This window comes from Triticum dicoccoides, chromosome 6B, assembly GCF_002162155.2.
Source record: "Triticum dicoccoides isolate Atlit2015 ecotype Zavitan chromosome 6B, WEW_v2.0, whole genome shotgun sequence".
Taxonomy (NCBI): Eukaryota; Viridiplantae; Streptophyta; class Magnoliopsida; order Poales; family Poaceae; genus Triticum; species Triticum dicoccoides.
The window spans coordinates 715,328,295-715,337,311 of NC_041391.1; the positions used below are offsets into that span (position 1 = coordinate 715,328,295).

Genomic DNA, 9,017 nt, shown 5'->3' on the forward strand with positions numbered 1-9,017 from the left:
TTTTAGAAGCTTTCATGCATGTTTTCCTCTTCTTTGTTTGTAGGTATTTTTTATATTGGTTTCCTTCAGGATTTTTTTGAATTTCTTTTATTTTTTCCAAATACATGTCAACTTTTTATAATACACTTTGCAAATTTGTCGCATACATGTGGAACATTTTGTCGAAACATGTTGAAGATTTATCGACCAGATGATCAAAACATTTCCAAATACATGTCTGAAAAATTGAATAGATGTTAAACAGTTTTCAAATACGTGTTTAATTTTTTTTTGATGGTATGGTCTTTTATAAAAATTTCATGAACATCTTTTTACGTTGTATTAATATTTTCTGAACTAACATATTTTTAAAATATGTGAACATTTTAAATGTCAAGAAAATTACTTCAAAATGGTACAAGACATACTTTGTAATTACGTGACCATTTTTTACGAAATTGTGTAGAAGCACTCGGCGAGGAGGCTCACTGGAATCATGCCCATCAAATCGTCTTGGGATTCTCACCCGCTATAATAGCCTCATTGTATTCATGTCCTTATTATGCAGTATTTATCTTTCCCATGTTTCATTATAGCTGACGTAAAGTACACGCATTCTGTTCCCCACACGTTAAATTTTCTGTCTACTACACTGTTCCAACTCCACAGGCAGAAGTTTCATTCATGTCATTTAACATTGCTGGTGCACTTTCAATACGTGAACAGAAAAAGTGCTCTCTTTTTACCACTTACACTCCAAAATTTCGATTGTTACTGCAAGTCCAGTCATGTAATATAGTATAAATAATTTGACAGTTAATACGGTGCTCGGATTCTTGGTACAGGCAGAGACTTTCTTGTCCAACCTATCAATGCACTGCGTCTAGGCCACTAGGCAGAAGCATGCACGGCTAGTAATAGTTTGAACATAAAAGTAAAAGAAAACTTCCTGGGGTAAAGACCATAGATGAGAAAGTTATCATTTGTTCTTTTTTTCTATTCCATTGAACACACGGGTAGCTAATTCGAGCGACAAACTAACAAGTTATGAGATAAATCTTGCTTCATTTAGAAAATCAAGCCACGTTCATCTTCCTCTTCTTGCACGCGATGCCATTATGAGTAAAATGATTTACGAGGAATTATCGCCAAAAAAAATGACTATTTTGTTTTTGTGCACATAATCTATTTTGTGCACATTATCTAACCTCCTATCAATTTTTTCGGCACTAATCAATGGGAGGAAGAGGAACAATGACCGGGGCGAAGAGAATCAAAGGGGCGAGCTTTGCGTTGGATCTGGCAATGGCAATGAAGAGTACAGTTTGTGTAATTAACAATATGAAGATAAAGCATCGGTGGCTCAATAGTCTTCGTAGTCCAATAAATGCCCAACAGTGTGTTGTACTTACAGCAACACTTATGGTCCTAATTTATTATTGCCAAACAGGTAAGCACGGTGCCACTCTATGTTGGAATGGTGCATTCAACAACAACAATTCATTTTGTCCAATTACGCACTGATCCATAGACAGCAGTGCAACGGTGAGATTTCAATGAGCATAGTCACCGAGTGCTCCTAGTTCACGTCGTCATTTTTTACATTTTTTAAAATGTCATGAACATATTATGAAAATGCATAAACATCTTTTTACATACCACAATTATTTTAAATGCCTCAAAAGATTTCACAAATTACGTAAACATCTGTTTTACATTGTGTATACACTTTTATATATGAGGAGCAGTTTTTTAAACAAATGAAAATTTTTAAATGCTACAAATATTTTTTAAATGGTACGAACATCTTCTGGAAAGTAGTGGAAAAAGAATCTTTAATTGCATTAATACCTCTTAAATGCACAATGCACATTTTTTGAAATACTAATATATTAAATTTAGAAGTATGTGTATTTAGAATATTTCAAAATATGAAATAAAAAATATAAAAAAGCAAGGCTCGCTAAAAAGGGAAAACACAAAATATCCCTACTGGGCCGGCAACTTGAAGCCTGCCCTGAGGCGCGCAGGCCACCCCAGCCTCACATACACGGGTTACCCCTACAGAAAAGCATAGTCACATAAGCTGGGCGCAAAATAACACAGTTTTCTTTAACTTTGGACAACGCTAACGCCCACATGTGTGGTGGAAGCCAAATCCGCCCACACGCCCTATAACATACAGACTACGCCCTATGCATGCATGCATATGAAAATATTTTTGGATTTTCAATTTTTAAAATGTTTTATCTCTTAAATAAAGAATCTGATTGAAGATCCGTTTTCATCATTAAATCCCTCGCGACGAGATCTTTAAAACTAGATCTCATATCAATATATTTCGACGAATTTTTTTAATTAAAAGTTGCCATGTCTATTGCACATGAATTGCCATGATGTTTATACTAAAGTTGCCATGTTATGTTTCAGCTATTTTCTTCTATATTAAAAATTAAATTTTGACATATTATAAAATGGAGAATTAAGAAACTAGACTTGACATGCACCATAAACTAAAATTGCCATGATACATGCACTTAAAATTGCCATGGTTCATGCAAAAAAATATTTTCATGGTCAAAGTACTGGAATTACCATCATCAAAAACTAAAATTGCCATGATCTACAAACTAAAATTGCCATATGGCAACTTTAGTTTAAGCACCATGGCAACTACAGTGTAAACATCATGGCAGCTTTTGGACAAAAAAAATTTCGTCGAAACATATCAACATGGGGTCTAGTTTTGAAGATCTCGTCGAGATGGATTTAATGGTGAAAATGGATTTTTAATTCACTTTTTTAATTAGGAGATAAAATTTTTTTAAGGCAAAAACCAAAAAGATTTCTACTTATGTCATATGTTCATACGTGGCTGAATGAGTGGTGATGGAGGCGTGTGGGCGATGTGTAAATGCCCACACATGTGGGCGTTAGTTTTTCCGTTAACTTTTGAATCGTCAATAACCTGCTATAAATAGCATATAACTAAATTTAGCTATGATATACGCCTTAATTTAGTATAAACCAATTACTTCCATACCAAATAATAAGAACCAATTATTAGAAAGATATCCAAATGATATACTTTTGTATGCATTAACAACTTTCCATTTAATTTTTTACATACTCATCTCACTATATATATACACTAGCAAAAGGGACGAAGCTGCAAGGAAGCAGGAGCAGAACAATAGCCAGCTACAAATGATGGCATTTATGAAGAACACCACGGTGCTGTGTTGGATAGCTATTATTCTCATGTCCATCAATTCCTTGTCCTGCCATGCTGCTACGAGGAGCACACGTAAACATTTTTCCCTCTTTATTCATTAATATTTTTGTATTGATATGTATCTCTTTTATTTCATTAGTCTAAGAATACGTGATCTATTCTTCTAGATCGACCAAGCAATTTAACGTGTACCATAGGCTGATTGCTTGTGGGCGTTGTGACTGATCTTGCAGATACAATGGACTTTGGACCTATTCTTGGGTGTGTAAAGACGGAAACAAAATGTTCGGTTGTTGGGTGCACGAAGATATGTTCCGACCTTGGCTGGAATACCCATAGATGCTATTGTGCCGATGCTGGCAGTTGCTGCCACTATGCGGATGGAAAGCCATTAAATTGATAGTATAATGTATTTTCATGAGCTCTTCTTTTACAAGGGTGAATGTCAATCATCTATATCACTACCGATTATAGATTTAATAAACTTCTAAAATATGCAGTTGGATTATATTTATGAACTGACTATTTGAGTGATATGTTGTTTGTGTAGAAGTATCGATTATTTGTATCCCTTGTGACATGTGAGACATCATTTCATACTAAAAAACCATATACTCATTTCGGTATAAAGAGATCCCATGCATATTATCAGGCAATCCGTTAAAAATCAAAAATCGCAGAAATTTTTGGAAACCATATACTCAAGGTTGCCGGCTTGCTCCAGCGCGTCCGCTTCGCCGCAGCATGGAATTGGTGGCATGCCACGGCAATCGCGTCACGGCACACAGCACCACCCGCTCTACCATAGATCGTCTTCCACCCATTACGCACGGCATCAACAATGATGACGAGAAAAAGATCATGTATACTGTCCTAACGATTGCTAGTTCTTGTGCCTCCAGCTGCAGAGTGACGCTGCCATCAGCAAGCAGTTCATGGGAGCACACGAAGGTGGCCGTGTCATCACACCTGAGAATAACTTTCAGCTTGCGATGGTGAACCTCTTCTTCAGTGTTGAGGTGCCGCTCATTGCAAATGAACATGAAGACTCTCTCTTTAGGCAGCTGGCACTACATAATTCTAAAGGTCGTCCTCCCAACTCAAGTGGCCGCATCTTTGCCGCTGTCATTCCCAAATATGGGGCCGCCCTTTGCAAGATTGGTTTTTCAAACAATGGATGGATGGTAACACAAGTTGATGGAATGACCCAGCCTTGTTGACTTTGAGGACATCATGTAATTGGAGATAGGTGTGAACAAAGACTACGGCCGATGGTCAATGGCAAACCCCACCGTATGTTGATAGGAATGTGTATCCACTATACCATATACCAGAACAATATCATTGAGCTACATGGCAAATTGTTGATTGTTGCAAGTAACTCACCATCACTTGACATCCACGAGCCTTTTTTCAATATATCTGAGCTTCGCGGAGAACTGATGGTAGAGTATGCTCATAATTGGAAGGAGGTAACAAACTTGGGTGACTATGCCTTGTTATTAGGGAAATAATAGTCCAAGACATGTACGTGCCGACAGCTAGGCGTGGCAGGGTGCACAGAAGCTACATCTACACCGATGATCCGGTCTACTTAACGAGTTTGAATGACCATGGTGACCGCTTCTATCAAATGCAAGACGAAAACCGATTGTGATTTCATGTGGTTAATCAAATCAGTAGTATCTTATATAGTGGCTCCAGGTGGCATATGGGTTCTTCCTCCAGATTTCTAGTCTATCAAGATAGAGCATAGCATCGTTATCTTTTTTTTATTTGAGCATATATTATTTTATTCATAGTGTATAAGGTATTAAGGTCATCCTTCACTATAAATGGAAAAGGTTTATAAACAACTGCATGATCCCACGCAATCGTAAGCCCCATCGAGCGAGCGACACGCGTCCCCTACGAGCCCACCCGCCGCTTTCTCCTCCTAGCGTTATCTTCATGCAGAGGCTCTCATCCACATGTTTTCTCCTCAAAGCCTTCCTCTTCCTCGGCTACTGCTACCTCTTCTAACCACCGATGTCGTTACGCATAGCTTCTACTAGCCTGCTACCTCTCCCAACAATCACGCTGCAAGCTCCCTGTCGCTAACCACCACCACCATTGCCGCACAGCCCGCCCAAAAATTAACCGTGCTGCTCTTGCCGGGACGGCGATGTTTTGCTGCAAAAGCAACATCTATGGAGATCAGACAGCTAGGCGAGCGCGGTGTGCTATAGTAGGGCATCCGAGCATGGCCGTCGGCTCTGCGATAGAGCATCACGTGCACCCGCCGGTGCTGTGTTGCAGCATTGCTGGCACTGCAATGACGACCATGACGGCTATGGCGTTTGTAACTCCGTCGCTGCAATGGAGCTTCGCCGGTGTTGCGACAACGACCGCAGCAGGTCGGCCATGGTGTTTCAACTCTAGCGCTGCAATGGAGCTGCGCGGGGCTGCCTCGGAGCTTTTACCACATCACCGACACTGCTATGGAACTTCGTCGGTGATACAACGACGACCGCGGCAAGACGTCCATGGCGTTGCAAGTCTGGCGTTACAATGGAGCTTCGTCGGCGCGGCCATGGAGCTCCGCCGGGCTGCCTTGGAGCTTTTGCCGCACCACCGACAATGCAATGGAGCTTCGCCGGTGCTGCAAATGAGCACAGCTGGGGTTGTGGAAGCTGTGATGGTGATGCAATGGCGATCCGCAGGGCTGCAAATGGAGCTTCACCAAATGCCGACGGTGCTATGTTCAAGCGTGTGGCGTTTCTAAGATCGAACGGCCACTAGTGCGCAGATCGGACCAATCGTCCAGTTGATTTGTAGCAGCCACCATATAAATTGGATCATATAGATATGAAGTCATAGTTTATTATGAGGTAAGTATATATGTGCCTTGGTGAAATAATTGATTTAAATCTATAATGATTGTGATGTTGTGTCGTAACATACTAAAATTACAATTATCCATTATTGGTGTACTTCTATCGTTGCATGTATCTAGCTAGTAGTTTGGACAATGCGTTTTTCCATTTAAGCTAGCTCTTTGTAAAAAAAAAGAGTTATTCAGGTTTGGGATTCCATTTAAACTTGCATCGTGCACTAACCCGTATACTCTATCCCGTATAAAGATTCACATTGCATCGTTGTGTAATTCAAATATGCATACAGATATATATGTCATATGGTTTAAGTGTAAACTATGTGGTAACACTGGTGGTGATTGGAACACAAAAATGTCGTCATCGTCTCTGATCGGAGTGTGTAACCACAATGCCTATACCCGAAAATTAGCATTGACCTACATGCGAAGTTGGCAGAGGTTATTTTTTCCCGTATTGAGTATTGTATATCTTATACATTTTTGTTCGATCATCATGCTATCAAGTTTGTCTCTTTCATTTTGACATAGACATTTTTGTTGCGTGTTACAGTTAAAACATATCAGATAATATATACATTTTATATATTTTGGAGACTACGTGTAATCAGTCATAGTAAAAAAATGGACGTCAATTTAGGAAAAAAGATGGATGGCAGTTTACGAAACATTAAACATGTAGTTTGATTTAGCTCTGGTATGTGTCTTACTTTGGCAAACTCGTTACTTCTGATATATCAAAAATTAATAACCAATTAATAACAGGTTATCCAAACGATATATTTTTGTATGTACTTATCAGTTCTCAATTAATTGTGCACCCAATTAATTTCTCGTGTCTATAAACATTAGCAACCGACACATAGCTGCAGAAATAGCCAGAGCAAAATAATAGCCAACTACTAGTGATTGTTCTTATGAACAACACAAGGGAATTGTGCTTGCTTGCTCTTATTGTCATTTCCAGCACTTTCTTGTCCTGCCATGCAGCAGGTATGTAGGAGCATACATAACTATTTTATCCTATGTATTCATTAGTTTCTTCTGTTTGTCCGCCTCTTCTATTTTGTTTAAATTAAACAGTACATCAGTTTTAACTGTGTCCAGATGTTGTGTCTGATCTGCAGGTGCAATGGACCTTGGACCTATTCTTCGCTGTGTAAAGATGAAAAAAGCTTGCTCAGTTAATGGGTGCTTGCGGCAATGTGCCTCTCATGGTTGGAATACCCACTGATGCATTTGCACGGATGTCGCCCATTGTTGTCACTATGCGGAGGCAATGGCACCAAATTGATAGTAGTAGTATGATATATTGTTGTTAGCCATGTCCTCTTGCTTTGCAAAGGTGAATATTAATCATGTATGTCACCGTTGATATAATAGATGAGGGAGATTTAATAGATTCAAAGGTGTATAGTTGAATTATACTATTTATGAAGGGACTATTCGGGCTATGAGTTATTTGCTTTTGCCATTCTTCTGTTGACTTCAATTTTATTCTGTTTCAGTCGGTTTTTTTGCTATGGCTTGGAACAGCCCACATGCAAAGTAGCTAACGTGAAACTAATGGGGAACGAAGTATGAAAATCAAATAAATTCATACGAAACACCCAAGTTCCAATCTTGGAGATGCAAAGCAACGAGAGGGGAACTACATACCCTTGTAGACCAGAAGCGGAAGCGTATATAACACGGTAGATGTAGTCGCACTCTTCGTGATCCAATCACGATCCAAACCGATCTAGCGCAGAACAGACGACGGCACCTCCGAATTTTGCACACGTGCGGCTCGGTGACATCTCCTCCTCCTTGATCCAGCAAGAGAAGGAGGAGAAGTAGATAGTATCTCAACCAGCATGACGATGTAGTGGAGAAGGTGGTGGTGGTGCTCCGGCAGGGCTTCGCCGTGCCATACCGGGAGTAGATATGATGATAGGAAGGGGGAGGAGTGGTTGAACCAGGGTCCATGTGAGGCTCCCCTCCTCTCCCTCCATTATATATAGGGGTAAGGGCAGGGAGGGGCACCCCTCCTGCAAGGAGGGGTGCGGCCAGGGAGGGAGGAGTCTCTCTCCTGTATGATCGATGAGATTCCACCCTTCCCCTTCAAGGACTCTTTCCCTCAAGCCACATGGACTCTCTGGAGCTGGTGCACCTGGCCCATCTAGGCCAGGGTGGCCTCCCTCATCCCATGGTGACCTCGGTGGGGGTGGGACCACTGGTGGTCCCCTGGAACCCTTCGGTGGCCCCCGGTACAATGCCAGTATTCCCTCAAACTTTTCCGGTACCTTGAAAATGACTTCCTATATATCAATCTTTACACCGGACCATTCCGGAACTCCTCATGACGTCCGGAATCTTATACGAGACTCCGAACAACCTTCGGTCACCATTGTACATATCCCAATACAAATCTAGCATCAACGCATGTTAAGCATGTGACCCTACAGCTTCGAGAATCATGCAGACATGACCATTTATTAACGAGAAATATGATAATAACCATTTATTATTGCCTCTAGGGCATATTTCCAACAGAAACACACGAGCTAAACTTCTACTAATCAAAATTTTCATTTTATTCCTACTATATAAGGTAAGAAGGTCAACCTTTACAACTGTAGAAAAAAGGTCAAACATTCTAATATGATCTTCCCTACATCGCGGATGGGATACAGCGCGACGAACGTGTGACGCCCGGGTAATCAAGCTACAGTAAACCTTCGTTAATGATGCCAGGTCATCATGGTTAAAATTTTGCTAAACCTCACGTGTTTCAAACTTAGTTCAAATACAAATTCAAATAACAAGTCAAATTATAGTTTCATAAAACAATGAATTAAAAATGTCCAAAGGGTTATAAATATTCACTAACTAATTATCAAATAACATCCAACATTATATAGAATTTTTAATTGCCCTAAAACAATTAAA

At 40.0% G+C, this 9,017-nt stretch overlaps 1 long non-coding RNA gene across 1 annotated transcript; it reads left to right on the forward strand.

The window, feature by feature from the left end:
• The first annotated feature begins 3,169 nt into the window (after positions 1 to 3,169).
• LOC119322067 lies at positions 3,170 to 3,728 on the forward strand. The gene is made up of 2 exons (XR_005155390.1): positions 3,170 to 3,286; positions 3,448 to 3,728. It is a non-coding gene; the product is annotated as an uncharacterized LOC119322067 (long non-coding RNA).
• The last annotated feature ends 5,289 nt before the right edge of the window (positions 3,729 to 9,017 follow it).